Source organism: Chrysemys picta, chromosome 1 (genome assembly GCF_011386835.1).
Source record: "Chrysemys picta bellii isolate R12L10 chromosome 1, ASM1138683v2, whole genome shotgun sequence".
In the NCBI taxonomy this organism is placed as follows: Eukaryota; Metazoa; Chordata; order Testudines; family Emydidae; genus Chrysemys; species Chrysemys picta.
Genome location: NC_088791.1, coordinates 48,791,393 through 48,812,024, shown reverse-complemented (window position 1 = coordinate 48,812,024; position 20,632 = coordinate 48,791,393).

Here is a 20,632-nt window from a genome sequence, read left to right as displayed (position 1 = left end):
ATGTTTATAATTTGATTTGTGATGATAAAAGTGAAGGCACCCGGTGATGGAACAGTGTCATTTTCAACACTCTTGAGAATCGAAGAGGCTATCAATCTTTCCCACGTGCACGGCAAACTGATATCCTAGAAAATTAACTTCAATTAATAACAGAAATCCCCAGACGCTCTGGGAAGTGGAAATGCTTTGAAAGAGAACCTTCAAAGATGTCTGTGGATTGTCTTTTATATGCAGACTCTTCTTTTTATATATAAGGGATTCTCAATGAGGGAATGTACGGGTTTTTTCCCCCCTTTCCACTTCTAATTTCAAGATGAGGTAACATTTTATATTTAGTTTAGGAAGAAGTTAACCAGAAGCCTCCATGTTAAATCAGTCTTTATTTCCCCTCCATAGATAGAACTACTTAATGTATTTATCCTATATGTTTCACTGAGGAAAGGGCATTTAAAATAAAAACGTATTTAAAACTAACTTTGCCCCCTCCCCATAGTACTGGAAAGTTAAAGGTTGGCCTACTTGTCAGAGTTATCCTTATTTATACTGACAAGGCTTATGATCTAAAGCTCAAAGGTCCATCAGAAAGAAAGCCTTCAGATTTTTACATGTTCTAATAACTGCAATGATGGGGGTACTAAAGAGTCCTATAAAACAAGTCTAATTTCTTTGCAACACATGAATTTCTCTGGGAAAAAAAATTATTGTGTCTGTACTTCTGAGTGGCATTTCTGCATTCCTATTATGCAGAGAAGCCAGTTGTCAGACAATACAACTTGAGTTTAATAGTGGCAAAATGGAAACAGATGTAATGGAACATTTTACCACTGTGAATAACAACAATTCTATTGCATGCAAATAAACATAATTCAGAAAATTATCCACTAAATAATTTTCTAACTGCCTGTTTTTGACATAATGTAATTCAGATGACAAATATAGGATGATGATTAACAATTAATTTGACGCATATTATAAAAAGTAAAGTATTACCCAGTAACAGTTAATATTTGGGGGTAGTTTGGTATTACAAAGGAATCTAAAGGTACAGTCTTAGTTTAGCAGCAAGAATGGGTTAAGTTTATAGCATTTCAGGTTCTTGTTATAATTATTGTCATGAGAATGAATTCATGTTGTGCCATTTCTTCTTCTCATTACAACCTTTGTTACAAGAATGAGGTATTAGGATTTTAATGCCTCATATATTCTGTGAATTATGTTAGTGTGCTGTACTACTTCGACCTTTTAAGTATTCTATAATTTGATTGGCTGGTAATTCTGGTCCTTCTCTTGTTGACAGCCTCAATAACCTTTCAGGGAAAGGTGGAATGGCAAGCCAATCAAAATGCAGAGTATTTAAGAGGTCAAAATACATACTAGAATATACTGCTGTAGTTCATTAGGGAAAAAAATAAAATTATAATTCTTCTGATGCCTAAAGTTTGTAACATAAAGGAAAAACAAAAGAAATAATACATTCTGAAGATAAAGGTTGTGATATCAAATAAAAGTGATACAAATTAAAAAACATTTTCAGTCTTATCTCAGCGTTTTAATCTTGTGATATTCCCTTGCCTGTTGTACCAGAGATTTTTTGTTATCATCCTCTTTAATATTGCCATATCATAAAAACATGATTAGATGAAAACTCATTTATATATCCAGGGTAAGTAGGTCTATTTTAAATAGTTTTATCGGGTATTTTATCAGGAACACAAAAAATAGAAATATACAAGAATATGCAGTATTGGAGAAATATTACAAAGAAATATTAAACCTAGTAGTAGGCAATAGCCAGAATTATCAAAATTCAAGAATAAAGGAATATTGTTCAGTAGATGTCTATTATTATTTGCTACAGTCCACATTTCATTATGGGAGAAGGATGTCTGTTATACTTTGTCATATGCTGTCATCTGGGTTTGTTTCTGAATAATAGATTTCTTCTAAAAATAACCTGCAGTGACAAACAATACTAATTAAAGAAGATTCAAAACAAATCTAGTTTGCACTGTTTCTAGATATAACAAACTATTTTTAAAGGCACATAGTAAATTTAAAACCAACTCAATTTTTAAAAAAAAGTAATTTCTGGTCCAAAAGATGCTCCTGAGACCTTCTGCCAGAGTTTTATAATCCCATTTTCCTATTTCCACAAACATTTTTTCTTTCCCCAGTTGCTATCTTTGAGACACAAATAACAGAGGAAACTGGAAACTAAAGTTCTAATCCAATGTTCTCCAAAATCAATGGAAAAATTCACTTTGACTTCAATATGGGTAGTGTCTTGAAGCCATAACTGGGCCAAATTCAGACATGAGCTTGAGGAAGTCTAAAGAAGGACTAAGTCAGTGTAATTTATGCTCTCTTCTGGTTGCCACAACATGTATGTTACATGAATTTGGACTTCTTTTAGATTCCCTCTAAACTTACCTACCTCTTAGATTTCGTCAGACTCACTGACAATACAGAGCAAATTTGACTTGCCTAAAATATGGACAAAAACAAAAAAACGTTATCTGAAAAGTATTTTCCTTTCTTTAATCCTTCAGTGAAAGCAAACCTGGGCATTACAACATTTGTCACTATATTAGGTAAAACTTTTTCAGAACTATCGTGACACAGAGGCCTGTTTCACTACATCAGCAACTCTTTTCACTATATCTCACACACTGTTGTTGTAATCTGTATCTAAAAGATGTCATGTAATGTGTCAGATACAAACAGGTAACATGATGGTCCCAAAAACCATGGCGTGGTATATGTATGGGGCATATACAGAGTTATAAGTATGTGCTGGAAATATGGTCTTAAAATATATTTGCCAAGCATGGCTTATGCCAGGCCCTTTTCAGACAAAAGAATGTGGTTCTGCCTGCTAGGATGTGTCTCCAATGTAAAGTAAGCCAGGTGTGACTAAAGACAAATAAAAGAAGATTTACCTGCAAGCTAAATAAGCCATCAGGAGAACAAGCAGGGAAAGATGATCACTTAACAATATCGCAGGGAAATGGAGACTACACCCCCAGAAATCTTTATTGCCTCTTGAAGCAGGGACAATGAACTATGGGAAGATATAAGGAGAGAGAAAAAGCCATTCTGCCATCCTTCACCTGAGGAGACAAAGGAAGAGAATTCTGAGCTCTGTGAAAGGTCCTGGCCACATAGCCATGCTGGAAAAGAAACTTCATGAGAAACTTGGTGAGAAACCTCTTTGAGACTCTAGTTCAGTGGTGGGCCGCATGCAACCCATCAGGGTAATCTGATTGTGGGCCGCGAGAAATTTTGCTGATGTTGACCGTCCACAGGCACGGCCCCTTCCCGCAACTCCCAATGGCCACGATTCACTGTTCCTGGCCACTGGGAGCTGCGGGAAGTGGCGGGCCGCAGGGACATGCTGGCCACCACTTCCCACAGCTCCCATTGGTCGGGAATAGTGAACTGCGGCCACTGGGTGCCTGAGGACAGTCAATGTCAGCAGAATGTCTTGTGGCCTGCAATCAGATTACCCTGATGGGCTGCATGAGGCCCGCAGACCGCAGGTTGCCCACCACAGCTCTAGTTTGTTAAATCAGGTTTTAGTCTTAGAAGCGTATTTTTACTTTTGTTTCCTTGTAACCATTTCTATCTTTATTCCTTATACTTGGCAACACTTAAATCTATGTATTTTTGTTTAATAAACTTGCTTTATTTTTTACTATTAACCAATTCAGTGCTTTGAATAAAACAGAGAGTGTTAACTCCAGTTAAGGTAATAAGCTTTAAGTGAGCAGTGAAGTTAATAACATCTGTAAGTGTTCAATGAGATTTCTGGACACTACAGGGCAGAAGGTTTGGGGGAAATTCAGGACTAAAAGGATGTTGGAGTGTCACCCTACGATGAATAACTAGGTGATGGAAGCCGGCGTGTGGCCTGCATGCTTGCATCTGGACTGTGAGCCACAGAAACATAGCATTTAAGGCACCCAGAGTTGCAGAGCTGGTGGTAACACAGTCCCTTACTGGTAGAGTTGAACTTCAAAGAGTACCAACTATATATAATTTTTACCTTGACAGTGTCCTTTTAGCAACATTATTTCTGTAGATCAGTGGTTTTCAACTTTATTTCCTTTGTGGATGCCTAAAAAAATTCAAATGGAGATGCAGACCCCTTTGGAAATCTTAGACATAGTCTGCAGACCCCCAGTGCAGCTAGCAGTTGCATGTGATATTGAATAAGACTGGAGAGAGAACTGATCCTTGTAGGACTCCACAAGTGAGGAGTCTAATGTGGAGGCACAGTTACACATCACTACTCTTTGGATGCATCCATCCAGGAAAACTTAAGCCATTTCACTGTATTCCCCTGTCAACTCTCTCATGCAGGACAGGAGTATTTTACACTCAACAGTGCTGAATACTGAAAAGTGTTCCAGGAGGATGACAATGGACACCTGCCTACCATCCATCAACAGCATAAGTTCATCCATCAGTCCCGTATCCTGGCTTAATTCCAGTATGTGCCAGGTGTAGGATATTGGTTTGGTTAGATAAGCTTGTAGTGGCTTTTGATGAGCTTGTAGTTCGCACTGCCAATCAGAGATGATAAAAAGTGTTACTACAAGACGTTGTAGTTCTCTATGATCTTGGTGAGAAACAGAAGGTTTGACACTGGATGGCAGTTGGCGAGAACCAATGTATCAATGATGGGCTTTTTCAGGTTTGGTCGGACTATCGTGAGCTTAAAGGAGGAAAGGAAGATTCCCTCCCTGAATGGAGCATTGGCTCTTGCCCCTAATCCACAGGTCTTGTTGAGACTCCTTTTGGCTATCCAGTATTTCTTGTGGAGTGAATGTAGTTAACTCAAGGAATGAAGGCCCCCTTCATAGCTCCTTCTGGTGGGATTTGGCAGCTTCTATGGAGAATGACAGGAAGGTTCTCTTGGCCTGTAATACAGCCTCATCATAGACATGGAAAAATTCTTTGTTTCAATCTGTCCGTTTGAGCCTTCATTTTCAGTCACCAGTGCTTGAGTTGTCATCCCTTTCTCTTCATCTAGTGCAGGATGCCAGAAAACCAAGCAGAGCTATGTAGGCAATGGGGAGGAAGGAGCTCTATGAGGGCCAGCACATTGATGGTAGAGGCTAATGTACAATAATGATTCATCACATTCTCAACCTGTGGATGGAATGCTGATGTCCTGTAGCATGTTTTGCAATTTGATGGAGTCCATGATTTTTCATGGACAAATCAGGTTCATGCATCTGTCTTGTTGCCTGGGAGTTCTGACCACTGCTCTAAGGAGGTGATGGTCTGTCTAAGCTAATGGCTGGGATGTAATGTCTTCTATATCAACATTTAACCAAAGACCAGCTCCCTGGCATACTTGACTGTGTGGACTGCACTATGAAAGTCCCTATGGGAAACAAGTGAGAAGATAGGTTTTTGCATTTGAGGCCTTTTGACATGAAAGCAGAAATCTCCTAGAATGATTTATCTGGGGTATTTCACCACCACTACTGACAAGCTATCATTCAGCAAGGCAACTTGTGGTCCAGTAAACATCATGAGCTAGAATGTGGCTTTCAACAATGGTCCTCTTTGGGGAGAAGAGGGAGCCCCTGCAGAAACTCTGGTTGACTCAGACTAAACTTCTCCCTCAATGAAAGGTCTTTCCCAGACTGTGTGTACTCTTCTCCACATTAGGCTAGCTCTGCCTTCCATGCTGCCCTCTGGAATATGATTTTGCCACTTTGGAGATGCTAGTATCATGGATGCGATTAACATGGAACACTCGTTGCACTCTAGGAGCTCCAGGACTGAGACTGTGGCAGGTAGGAGGAGGTTCCCTGAGTCCTCTCATCACCTCTGCACTCTTCACACAAGTCCAGCTACAACTTGACTCTGAGATTTTATTAGTGTCCACTGCCATTCTTTCACTATAGAATAAGTTATCAGTGTATAAATCTCTGCATCCTGATAGTTCATTCTAATCAGAATATGTTTATAAGGCAACATAAATAAGAAAAAACATCTTTAGAGATAACCAGAGGTAGACTACATTAAATTTCCTCTATAAATAAGCATCAAACATGTGCTTCCCTGAAGAAGCCATCTGAAGCTATGGTGACCAGGAACAGTCAACATGGATTCACCAAGGGCAAGTCATGCCTGACCAACCTGATTGTCTTCTATGATGAGATAACTGGCTCTGTGGATATGGGGAAAGTGGTGGATGTGATATATCTTGACTTTAGCAAAGCTTTTGATACGGTCTTCAACAGTATTCTTGCCAGCAAGTTAAAGTAGTGTGGGCTGGATGAATGGACTATAAGGTGAATAGAAAGCTGGTTAGATTGTCGGGCTCAACAGGTAGTGATCAACGGCTCAATGTCTAGTTGGCAGCCGGTATCAAGTGGAATGCCCCAGGAGTCGGTCTTGTTCAATATCTTTATTAATGATCTGGATGATGGGATGGATTGCACCCTCAGCAAGTTTGCAGATGACACTAAGCTGGAGGGAAAGGTAGAAATGCTGGAGGGTACGGATAGGGTCCAGAGTGACCTAGACAAATTGGAGGATTGGGCCAAAAGAAATCTGATGAGGTTCAACAAGGACAAGTGCAGAGTCCTGCACTTAGGAAGGAAGAATCCCATGCACCGCTACAGGCTAGCTAAGCAGCAGTTCTGCAGAAAAGGACCTGAGGATTACAGTGGATGAGAAGTTGGATATGAGTCAGCAGTGTGCCCTTGTTGCCAAGAAGGCCAACGGCATATTGGGCTGCATTAGTAGGAGCATTGCCAGCAGATCGAGGGAAGGGATTATTCCCCTCTATTCAGCACTGGTGAGGCCACACCTGGAGTATTACGTCCAGTTTTGGTCCCCCACTACAGAAGGGATGTGAACAAATTGGAGAGAGTCCAGTGGAGGGCAACAAAAATTATTAGGGGGCTGGGGCACATGACTTATGAGGAGAGGCTGAGGGAACTGGGGTTATTTAGTCTGCAGAAGAGAAGAGTGAGGGGGGATTTGATAGCCGTCAACTGCTATCAAAGGAGGGTTCCAAAGAGGATGTAGCTAGGCTGTTCTCAGTGGTGGCAGATGACAGAACAAGAAGCATTGGTCTCAAGTTGCAGTGTGGGAGGTCTAGGTTGGATATTAGGAAACACTATTTCACTAGGAGGGTGGTGAAGCACTGGAATGGGTTACCTAGGAAGGTGGTGGCATCACCATCCTTAGAGGTTTTTAAGGCCTGGCTTGACAAAGCCCTGGCTGGGATGATTTAGTTGGTGTTGGTCTTGCTTTGAGCAGGGGATTGGACTAGATGACCTTCAGAGGTCTCTTCCAACCCTAATATTCTATGATTCTTTGACCACCTTTTCAAAAGGCAAAAGTGGGACACATGCAGGAGTCCCGCCTCCCTCTGTGGCCTCGCCCCCTGCTCTTCCTTGGACCTGGGTGGGGGGCCAGGGTGCCTGAGAGCAGCCTCTGGCCCATGTCCCTCCCGCTGGGACATGCCACCTAGGGCAGGTGGTGGGTCCGGGGTTCCCCACAGCATCCTGGGCTCCCTGGGTGGCTCTTACCATGACCAGGCTCCAGCTTCCAGCCTGGTCAGGGGGCAAGACCTCAGGGGAATAGTAGGAGCAGGGGTGGGACCTCATGGCAAAGGGAGGCTAAGACCCACTTCAGTCCCCCACCTCCTCACCAACAGGAAGAGGCTGGCGCCACTCCTGAGCCTTGGGCAGGCATGGAGTGGTGCTGCTGGGAATCCGGGACAAATGCTGTCCCAGAGTCATTCAGCCCAGGACTGGAACTTGAACTCTGTATTTTGGTATTGTCCTGCCCAATTCAGGATGTGTGGTCACCATATTTGAAATCATTCAGTGTTCTGGTAAAAGTGGGTTATTAAAAGAATACATATGAATCTTTCCTCCAAGGCAGCACCTGCATTATCATGTTCAAATCCAGTGGCTTTCTCCATTTTACCAGCACTATGTCATAGAATCATAGAATCATAGAATCATAGAATATCAGAGTTGGAAGGGACCTCAAGAGGTCATCTAGTCCAACCCCCTGCTCAAAGCAGGACCAATTCCCAGCTAAATCATCCCAGCCAGGGCTTTGTCAAGCCGGGCCTTAAAAACCTCCAAGGAAGGAGACTCCACCACCTCCCTAGGTAACGCATTCCAGTGTTTCACCACCCTCCTAGTGAAATAGTTTTTCCTGATATCCAACCTGGACCTCCCCCACCGCAACTTGAGACCATTGCTCCTTGTTCTGTCATCTGCCACCACTGAGAACAGCCGAGCTCCATCCTCTTTGGAACCCCCCTTCAGGTAGTTGAAGGCTGCTATCAAATCCCCCCTCATTCTTCTCTTCTGGAGACTAAACAATCCCAGTTCTCTCAGCCTCTCCTCATAAGTCATATGCTCCAGACCCCTAATCATTTTTGTTGCCCTCCGCTGGACTCTTTCCAATTTTTCCACATCCTTCTTGTAGTGTGGGGCCCAAAACTGGACACAGTATTCCAGATGAGGCCTCACCAATGTCGAATAAAGGGGAACGATCACGTCCCTCGATCTGCTGGCAATGCCCCTACTTATACAGCCCAAAATGCCGTTAGCCTTCTTGGCAACAAGAGCACACTGTTGACTCATATCCAGCTTCTCGTCCACTGTGACCCCTAGGTCCTTTTCAGCAGAACTGCTACCTAGCCATTCGGTCCCTAGTCTGTAGCAGTGCATGGGATTCTTCCGTCCTAAGTGCAGGACTCTGCACTTGTCCTTGTTGAACCTCATCAGATTTTTTTCTGCCCAATCCTCTAATTTGTCTAGGTCACCTCCATGGGACATCATAGAAACTGTTTAACACATTTAAAGTTAAATAAAAAGGAATAGAATGATGTAGGATATGTTTTTTATTCAATAAAATCATTAATTAATAACACATTCAATTTACTTATCTTTCTGTTCATGAACATGATAATGCAAAGCAATTCAGCTAAAGTTGGGAGTGGTCTGGCAGGCAAGTTTGGGTCTTTCCTTTTAAAACTAACAAAGGTCATGAGATAAAGATGAAATTATAGTCAGGGAATTTAAAAGTGAGTAAATGAAGGCAATAACAACAATGGAAGATGGAAAATGGTTAGATCCTCAGCTGATTTAAACCAGTGTACCTCCAGTGACTTCAGTACATTTAATTTAAATCCTGAAGAAATTCCACTGAAATAAATTGAGTTACATTGGTGAGATATTAGTAAGACCAGAATCAGACCTATTAAGAACTCTGCTCTATGGTTCTGGTGTTGATGTTTACTTCAACATTGCATTGGCTTTTGTGGGCAATGCATCAGGTCCTAAATATGTAATCGAGGAAAGGAAAGTCAGAGCTGTCTCATACTAATCACTACTGAGCCTTCCATTGGACTAGCTGAAAGAAAGAAATGACTTCTTACAGTCACTGTAATATATGATAACAAATGACTGTCTAGAAAAAAAGCCATTTCACATCCTGGTTCCTAATTCTCCTCGCATCAGTTTTAGGCCAAAGAAGATAGTCCTGATATACACTAGTTTAAAGGAGAATGTCTTTAAGAAAGAGCAATAATAAAATATGTTATACTCAATCTGACCATTTTCCTCTAGCATCTTCCTCCTTGCAATTATTACTGCTGAATACTTCAGGCAAATACCATAATGGACCTCTCCAATAATCCAGTGCTGTACACTGGGTTGGGTGGGGTGAAATAATAATACATATATCACATGTTATACTCAGGATTACCTTTCACAGCACACGGCCATTCTGTTCTCTACTCTTCAAAATATCTTCATACATTTGGCTCTTTCTTGGGGCTTTGTTGTCTTTATTTGATTTTAAATTATTAATGATAGCTATATTTTCCAATGGAAAATTAACTTATTACTTACAATATTGTGTCACTTTCATTTCTTAAACAAAAAACACACAAAAAAACCTACAATGATGATTTTCCCATGACAAATTAACAGCCTTAGCCCTTATCCTGCAATAAACTCTGCATACCCACACCCCTGCACTTGCGCGAAGCTCACCGAGCACTCACGTTTTCTCACCAGTTATGCCTCAGTCCTACTGCAGGATTGGTAGAAACCACATTCCCAGCTAAAGTAAGTCTTTGTATTTTCTTCTTCAGATTGACTCTAGAATAAAAAGAGCATGTATGCTATTCTTAAACCCTGGATCAAGTAAGGTAAGTAAAACAATGGAATAGGAGGAGTCTTTTTAAGTAGGAAAAATCTTATAGCATTTTCTGATTTGGCTAAAATCAGGGGAGATTCCCCAGGGGAAAAATCCCTACTGCACTAGGTGCTATCTTTTCAAAATCCTGTCTCATGGTTTTCAGTGTGATGAGAGGGATCATACATGAGAGGGACTATTTGACAGATATCAGCCTGGTTTTTATTAACATTCCATGTTATCTCTTTCCAAAAACTGAAAACAATGATCAGGTCTGACTGAAATCCAAGCTGATAAACAGCCCACCCTCTTAGTTGGGATGACTAACAGGTACCAAGTCCCTGCCGTTGTACAGTCATTTTGCTTCATGTATTGTTGGATTTCCTAGGGAACCTATTGGGAACATATTCCTGCATGGCTTTCTTCTTATCCACATGTAAAACCAGTGACACAACTTTTCAGCTTTAGATCTAAGAACAAAGTTAACATTCTCTTGGAAGTACTGGAGAGTATTCTTCCCAAAATATATTGACTGCAGCAGTCCCTTGTTTTCTTACGTTAGGCTTTTAATCTCAAGTGCCCAGTAGATTATAACACGAAAAAGCATAACACAGAGAGACATTAAACATTAAACATTAAACTCAGAGACATTAAACAGTTTGAGGCCTGATTTAATTATTGCTTATAACAGTTTTACACTATAACTCTATCGACTTTAATGGAGTTATTACCGATTTACACCAGTGCAAGTGAGAATAAATTTCAGGCCACTAGGGTTCATGGGCCAGATCCTCAGATGCCCTCTGGCTATTCTGTGTCACTCTGATGGTGCAAAGCATCCGTAAACTTAACGGATCCAGCCACATGAGGATTCCCCTTGCTTAAAGGAATTCTTGGGTAGTATAAACCCATGGTCACAGCTCGTACATCAAATTACATCGGTGAATCAAGCCCAGTATGTGCCGCTTTACAGTCTTGTTCATCTGAAAAAAGATGGCAGAAACAGCAGCAGTGCTTCAGAGAGTTCCAGCTAAAACACCGTTCTCAACATTTTTAGCTATCAGTAGCTCTCTGTCTGGCTCTCCAAGCACACACTGCCTCAATCGCTGAGGGCCTGGTTTTCCACACTTTGGAATTCATTTACACCTGTGCAGAGTGACTGCACAGTGAATTCAAAATGTTACCAAATATGAATGGGTTGATTCAATGAATGTGCATATTAGAGTGAGACACTCTCCTCAAAGGAGAAGGGAAGCAAACCTGTGTCGAAAAGAAGAGAAAAGCTCTAAGGGGAAACACAACAGCTTCACAACACATCGTTCCCTGTGTTCAACAGAATACAGAGAAGAATCCCAGAGAGTCAGAGCTCTGCAGATGATGTGAGAATTTGCTACTTCCTCTTCTGTTACTATCTACCAAAGTACACTATTATTCATGTGAAAACCAAGCACCTGGAAATTGCATAACGTGAAACAACTGAGCAGTGGGGCTCTGATTCAATCAAATCCTTTCATCTCGCCTTCAGTTTCAGGTGAAGCATCAGAACGTAAGGCTTAAGACTAAGCAAAGGTTATACAACTGTTTACCTATGTATTCAACCATTCCCTTTCCCTCCCCCCACCTGCCCACCCACAAAACCACAAAAAAACCCCAAACGTGATAAGTCACACATCATTTAAAAAGAGGGAAAAAAGCCATGGAATCTATGACTCATGACAGTTGTGACAGACATTTTTACTCATACTTATGAAAACTAACAAAATACCATAAATGTTCTTTGAATGCTTAACTTGCCTTCAGTTTTTCTCTTCCCTTCCTGATTGACACTCCAATATTCCACAAAAGGCCATTGCATAATGGAGATCAAACTGGAATAACTAGTGCCTGGAGATGGTCCACAACTAGGTACAGGTATAGGTTTTTTAGGTGATTTTTTTTAATCATTCCCAGAAGGATTGCCTGGGAAGAAGAAATTGGTTGTTTCTGTGTCAAAATTCTATCATTCCAGTTAGAAATTGTGATGCCATTTCTTGAAGTATCATTTTAAAGGAACTTGCATCTGAAGAAGTGAGGTTCTTACCCACGAAAGCTTATGCTCCCAATACTTCTGTTAGTCTTAAAGGTGCCACAGGACCCTCTGTTGCATTTAAAGGAAAATATTCCAACATCAACAATCACAACAGCTACAAGTTCAGGTGCTCCTCTGCGTCTCCAGGCATATTCACCTTTCCTCTTATCTCAATTTCTGTGATCCTCAAGCTTCCACGGATGCAGACAAATAAAATTGTTTTCAGACTCAGATAATTCAGTGACTTCATTTAGAACGTTACGTTCAGTGACCTGTATTTGAAACAGCTTAACATTTTCTTTTGCCAACCCGATTTCAACTTCCTCATTGCAAGGCAAAATGAATCACATTGAAGGGGCTTGTTTGCCAGTTCTAGTGTAGTGGAAATATCTCTTATGACTGCAGTTTTAAATCAGATCTGGCTAAACTAAATCTATTGGCAAGAGCATTTTTCCCTGTTAGGGTTAAAAGAAAACTTAATTCAAGCTAGCAAATCCATTCTATTAGATCATCTCTTAGTCTTGCTGGATAATGTAGTAATAGATTACACAGAGATCGGCCTGTGTTGGATGTGCAATGTACCTTATTTTCAGAACACTAAGATAATAAGGATAAAAACAAATCTGGTTTATCCTGATTCTGGATAGAATTCAGAAATTGATAAACTACGACTTTCATCTTCAGGTGATCCTTGATGAGACTATTATTGCACAAGCAAACAAAGGAATTAAAAAGTCTCTCCAGAGCAGTAGCCATAGATGATGGCTGAAAGAACAAATGATACATGTTTTATTCCTTTCACTATATAGAATACTAAAATGTTTCTCTTTTGTGGAAATTACGTGGTTTTAATTGGAGTATAATAAAATACTTAACAAGAGACAATGACCTTGCCTCAAGATATGCTACAGCTGCAAAATGGCAAGCCAGAACTTTCTATCAAAAATGGTTTAATTATAACTATACTTTGGTTTTTTGTCATTATGTCATACTGTAAGCTTATAACCAGTTTGCTACACTATATCACAATAGGTCTTCTTAGCATTGCTACTTTTCAAGTACTACCCTTCCACTGAATATCTGTGTTTCAAATTATCTTGCATTTTTCCAGTTTGAATTTCATCTATGTGACTTTATTCTCATCCCATTTTGCTAACTTTCCTAACTCCATTATAATTTACTGACCTCACAGGTATTTGCAACATCTCTTAATTTAATATCATTTGCATATGTAACGTCTTGTTCATATCTTTTAGATTAATAAAGATATTAAAGAAAACATTTTTAAAGTCTCCTTGCCCTAAACTTTCCCTCTGTGGAAGCTAGAGTCTTGCCAAATGATTCCTTACTTAAAGCCAATCAGATACTAGACAGTAAATGGTATCAATTATACCCCAAAATATTTGTGCATGCAAACCTTTGGGCATAAAGTGGGTGGAGGCTTCTATCAGGCTGACAAAGAGCTGAGCGAAGTAAAGATGATTAGCTGCTAAACTCACTGGTACAACTGAACCACAAAACTTTTGTTGATATCCATAGCTAGTTATTTAAGAGGGCTGAGCGAAACAGAGTGGTTTCACTTCACGGGTGTCTATGTGGATATTTGCTTCTATTTATGTGGGTTTGCATCCCTTTCCTTTCAGTTCGAGTTTCATGTTCAAATGAATCCCAAAAAATCAATATAAAACTCAGTTGAACAGCCAATGGCACATCGCTTTAATACAAACCCAGAAAACAACCCAGCTTTACACACCCAAATCATTCCAACTTGTGCAGGTAAGAATCTGGCCCATAATGTGTAGGTTACTAGGATTGGTAAAGGATAGATACACTAGGGGCATGTCTTCACTACCCACCGGATCAGCAAGTAGCAATTGATCTATTGGGGATCGACTTATCGCATCTTCACTAGACGCGATAAAATCGATCCCCGATGGCTCTGCCGTCGACTCCGGAAATCCACCACGGCAAGAGGCGGAAGCGGAGTCGAAGGGCGGCGCGGCAGCAGTCGACTCGCTGCCGTCCTCACAGCCAGGTAAGTTGACCTAAAATACGCAACTTCAGCTACGCTATTCACGTAGCTGAAGTTGCGGATCTTAGGTAGACCCCTCCTCCCCCCCCCCCCGTAGTGTAAACCTAGCCTAGAATAGACAGGCTTGTTTATGTGCTGCCACACCAGAAATAATCAAAAGAATGGCTGTCATGCCCAACCTCAAAACAGTCTTCACTAATTCAGCAGATCAAAATTCCGGTTTAAATCCATGTCCCTCCTCAACTGGCAAGCGTAGGATGTGAGACTGATACTAGTGCCACTACTAGAGGTAGAAAGTGCATACATCTCTTGTCACATCAGTTCCCACCTAACTTGGTATGAATTTGTACGTTTGTATCTGTGTTTACATAACAAAAAACTGTATGACTTTTTGTGTTACTCCCTGTATAAGTTACTCTCTTCCTCCTGGTTTCTCTTCCCAAGCCAAAATTGCTGAGATGCGTCTCACAGTATTTTTGGGCCAAGTTTCAAAAATTGTGAAATTATGGAATTTTGAGCCAGAAGCCAATTTTCCAAGCTGATATGTAAAAAACTGGAAGGAATATTTGATTCCTCAACATTTTGTTAGAAACTACACCAAACAAAGTGTTACATTCTTTTGTGACATATCCCATGGGAAAAAGTGTTCACCAACTCGAGCCAGCTCTAACCTTCATTACAGACTGTAGAATTTGACCCCATATTTTTGCATTTAGAACTATCAGGCAATGTCTTCTCAGATCTGTATGGAAGCACTCAATTTTCTCTGGTGACAATGAGTGATCCATATATGTAAAGAGAGAATAGTGAAGCTGAATACCAGCATGTGGATCTGAGAGAATAATTTTGCCTTTAATACATTTTACTACTGTATATTTATGTCAGTAATGTATACACTTCCCACAACACATGACTGTTATGAATGGTTTAGCAATGGATTAAAAATTGAAAAAAAGGAAGTTGAATTTTGAGATCTTGAATTGATTGCAAAATAATCAGCCAATAATTTACTCTTTATATTTTGGCTGTTTTAAAAAACATACTGTGATAATGAAAACCTTTTACTCAACTTGATACAAATATATCTGTTCTTTTGGAAACAAATATCAAAGAAAAGGAAAACTATCCCACAAAAGCACAGTAGCATTTGAGCAACAATTTGACAGGCACTGTAATTTCCCTATTAAGGATTCCGAGTATCATACTGAAATATGCCACTGAAAACACTACAAGAATTCTTCACATAAGTCATCTGAAAAAGAAAAAACTTTTAGCACAAGTCAGAGGAGATATGGGAAGAAAGGCTGAAGCTGATGAATTTCACTGATGGTCCAAAACCATGACCTTGACTTATTTCCCTTTAACACTCATCTATTATCACTAAACCAGTAACAAGTGGTTTCTCTATAACAGATTTATTCTTAGCAGTGCTATGTCATCCACATACATTTATATGCGGGTGACAAGAATCAAGGGACGTTCACTTCTAATCTATGCCTTCCCTGCTATTTTATGTCTAGGGAGAAGATGATGGAGGTATGAACTACAGACTTTCCAAGTCCTTCTGAAGTACAAGCCATGAATGTAAAAGAAAAGACACATTTTATTGGTTTTCTTTTAACTCTTGCTTTTTCATATTTACATAGGTAAAATGGTTTTAAAAATAATATTTTTTTAACCTCTTTCAATACAGTATTTTTATTGTTGCTGTTGTTGAGAAAATGTTACCAAGACTGAGGAGTTCCTGATAGGAAGACAAAAGCATGCTTCCTCTGTAACATACTTCACTACTGAAAGGATATGCGCTCACATTCAGTCAATCTTCAGCCTTTGGGACTTCACTGTTGTTAGATGCTCAAATACCACAGCAGCAAGCCCCACCCATTTCCATCTGTGACTGCCAGAAGACTGCACCTTATACTATTTGATGCCGATCTAGCCACAGTGAGACACACATTGTGACACATACACCCCGCTTTCCCCTGGACCTGATTAATGCAACTCACATCTAGAAATGAAAAAACTCCAATTGGTATAAAATGCAGCAGTCCAGCTATTAAGCAAGACTGCTGCCAGATGCCAGTAAACAAATCACCTTGGTGTTTGGTATTCTGTTACAGTTCCCCATTGAAAACAAACGTTAATTCAAAATAGGTGTTCAAAGTCCACCATGTGATTGGCAAGAGCTACCTGAGAGACGGTCCCTCCTTCTTCAGTCATGAACCCTTTCAACTGTGATGCTGGCAGACCAGCTGCCAGCTCATGCCAAAGTCCCCATGTCTCAAATGAACACTGCCAAAAACATCGCTAGAATCAGTCTGGCTCACTGGTGTGTTAGTATTGTTAAAACTGGTATTAAAATTATAAGAATGTGCTTTATATTAAAACTTCATTGAATCCTTGTGATTTGCTGCATGCATTAATCTCACTTATAACCTCTGTATTCCACATTGTAAGGTAATATTTGAGTGACTGTATTGTGAGCCTCTTTGAGTACTGTATATAAATCACCAGCCAAGAGAGAGACACTAACTAATGTGAAATACTAATCTCCAACAGAAGGTGTTACGTCCTGCCCAACAGGAAAGATCCATCGATGCCTGACAAACCATTGTGGGATGTTAAAGAGGACAAAATGTGTTGTTGTTCTGTCGGTCCCCCGCCCCTGTGAAGATGAGTCAAGAAAAGGAACTCCTCCCATCAGTTGAGTTTGCAGCTCAGAGCACAAAGGAAGAAAGGATAAAAACCCCTTAGAAGAGGGAAGTGTATCTCTGGGGGGCAAGGTTTTCTAGGAATAAGCAAGAGATCCCCAGCTGCTTAGCCTAAATTAGCTGTAGAGGTAATATAGAGCTTGCTTATTATAGAAACGTCTACTACCTTTTGAAACTAAAGATTGTAACTCTTTTGTGTACATGTTTATCTTCTTTAACCTTGTTAATAATTCTCTTGTTTCTTTTTCCTATTAATAAACCTGTATATAGTTCATTATAGGATTGGCTATAAGTGTTGTCTTTGGTGTGAGATCTAAAGTGCAATTGACCTGGGTTAAGTGACTGGTCACTTAGTACTGTGAGTAACCCGAATATTGTTGGGAGTCTTGATGTAAGGGACCATCTATCACAAAGGTATACACACTCTGGGTGGCAAGACAGATTGGGATACCCCAGGGGACTATCTGTGACTCCATGTTTAGGCTGTTATAGTGCCTGAGGAGTTTACACATGATAATTGTTTGGTGAAATCTAGGTATAGAATTCACAACCAAATTTGGGGGCTGTGCCCCGGTTCTTAATAATCTGCCCTGAAGTTGGTATTCATTCTCTTGAGTCACTACAGGCAGCATTACATTGGCCAGTAGGGGGAGGCTTTCAAGTGCAAGATTCTGAACTTTTAGGGGATCTGGAACTAGCCTATGTACTCACTCACAATGACCATGGAACTAACTCCATTCAGAACGAAAGGCAAAGCTCATTTTTATTTAGTTTTTCTTCAATAAAATTATTTACAAACATATATATAGCCACATAATACACAGACACACCAAACTACTTTTAAAAACACTTACAAATGAATCAAACCTTTTCTCCTACAGACTCGGAAGGAAAAAAAAGGGAGAGGTTGTGATAGTTTTTCTATTTTTAAATACTTGGGAGATACCAAATTTTTGTGTAGCAAAAAATGTAGATTTGGTAATATCAAATTGTTTCGTGACTTTGTCAGTTTCACCAAATTGTTGAAATGTGTTTTTTTCAGTATTTTTAAGGCTTTTTTAAACAAAACATTTCAATTTTTTAATTTGAAACAACTTTTAATTTCAAAATTTCCTTTAATTTTATTAACAAACAAGAATACTTTAAAATGCTCAAAATCAAAATGTTCTGATTTTGTCAAAACAAGCCATTTAGTCTGGTCCAAAATATTTTTTTAACTGTTCAATTCCCCAGTAACTTCAAAAAAATTCATTTCAGTTTGATCCCAAACAATTTTTCTTTTTCTTTTTTGTAATTGCCAGCAAACTGAAAAATCCATTATTCACAGATGAGTCATAAGTTCCTAGATAGACAGATTTGATATGTAGAACCTCTGCATCCTCAAAGGCAGAGAGTTGTAGCTTACTTAAACCACATCCCTTGCATTTTGCCTTTCTTGCTGCCGGTCCAGGACAAAAACAACCTATCAAACAGCACAGCAGCATATGATAAAAGTTTGGCTGGTCATGCTTCTGACCTTAAAAGTATAGGAATTGGAAAGCAAAGGGAAATCTTGGCTCAGGGGATTAGTAAAGGGTTTGGAGTTTTTCACCTGTCAATTTGAATCCAGCTCAAATCAGCGGAGCCTGAACCTTATTACCATTTCAAGGCTTTTGGGTGGCTTGTGTGCAATGAGTTGCTATTCCCAGTCCAGTTCCCTTTGTACAAGTGCCCACATCACCGCACCACATGTGGTACAATTTAAAGCTGGCATCCTTGTGGTTGTTTCAGCAGAGAGGACAAAAACTGAATGACTATGGAGACTGACCTTGCCTCACACCTCAAATCCCTGTAGAACAAAATTAAGACTAAGGGAGAAGTTGGGGGAGCTTGTATAGCTTCTGCAACAGCTGCACCTGTTTTGTGCATTAACACAGGATTTCAGTCTCTAGGGTTGTTGTTCTAGCACAGGGATCGGCAACGTTTGGCACGCGGCTCGCCAGGGTAAGCACCCTGGCGGGCCGGGCCAGTTTATTTACCTGCTGACGAGGCAGGTTCGGCCGATCGCGGCCCCCACCGGCTGCGGTTCACCGTCCCGGGCCAATGGGGGCGGCGGGAAGCCGCGGCCAGCACATCGCTCGCCCGCGCCGCTTCTCGCCGCCCCCATTGGCCCAGGACGGCAAACCGCGGCCAGTGGGGGCCGCGATCGGCCGAACCTGCCTCGTCAGCAGGTAAATAAACTGGCCCGGCCCGCCAGGGTGCTTACCCTGGTGAGCCGCATGCCAAATGTTGCCGACCCCTGTTCTAGCATATTCTATGACCACTAAACGTGTACATGAAAAGGAATATTATATCTTTTAAACCAGTAGATAACTTAGGGCATGTTTTGAAGTGGAACTCCCACAGGAGCTTTGTGATAGCCAGGGCTGGTGCACAGCATTTTGGCACCTGAGGCGGGGAGCTCAAATGACGCCCCCATGTCCCCTCGCTTGGGCCAAAACTTTGAAAGGTCTCAATTCTGCCTTCCTCCTGTTCTACTCCTCTCATGGTACTGCTCTGCTACCTACCCCAATAAAGGAGAACTAACAACTTAAAATGCCGTGTTCAAAAATTTTAAGTAACACTTAACTTTCAAACGCCTGAACAACAAATGTAACTTTTCTTGTCTGCATAGTAAACACTGGCATTTTTATCTGTTTGAATAATCAAAGTGGTGCTTTCCGTGCCTTCTTTGTGCAAAGATTTGAACTGCTTCCTGCTGAAGGTCCACAATAGCCACAATAGCCAGCTCATGCTCTATTGAGATGGTTGCAAGGCCGACCAGCCTCTCCTGTGTCATTATGGAGTGTAATGTGTTTTTATTAACTTCAGCTTGAAGAAGCTGTGTTCTCCACTAATAAATGTCACAGGAAGTGTTAGAAGTATGTGCAGAGCAACAAAAGCGTTTGGAAAGAGGGTGGTCATCTTATTTCTGCACATATATTCCAGAACAGCCTTTGGAGTTGATCCTGCTGAAATGTATCTTGAAAGGGCTTTCAGTTCATCACCTAAATCACTCGCATCAATATCGCGCATGTCATCATGTGTCAACAATGTCTTTAGTGCCTCACATTGCTGGTGTAGGTCTTCTTCAGGTATAGTGAGAAGTTTTGAAATATCATACAACATCCCAAATATACTGCTGTGTTCCTTGAGCTGCATGAAACGTTCTTCAACTGACTGTATTGCACAATCTACCACCTGATTAAAGAATTCAACTTTGAATTGTTGTTTGGGGTCTCTTATGGGATTATCCCATGCCTCGTAATCAAAATGTCTTCTTCTTCAGTGACTCTTGAATTCTTGAGTGGGTGGGAAAATAGCTTCAGTGTGAAGTTCCTCTGCCAACTTCTGTGCACTCTTCAAAACGTTTTGAAATCCCTCATTTGACCGGTAAGACTGTAGGTATGACTTTGCTTTGTCCAGTTGTTCCATTGCTTCAGATATATCAAGGACAACACCTTGGAGTCTCTTGCTTACAACATTTATTTCAAACAGTATGTCATGCCACAACACTAAGCCACAAAGAAATTTGAAGTTATGTATGTTTCTGGTGATTCCATTTCCCTCTGCCACTGTTCTCCCACGAACAGTTCCTGTCATAGCATT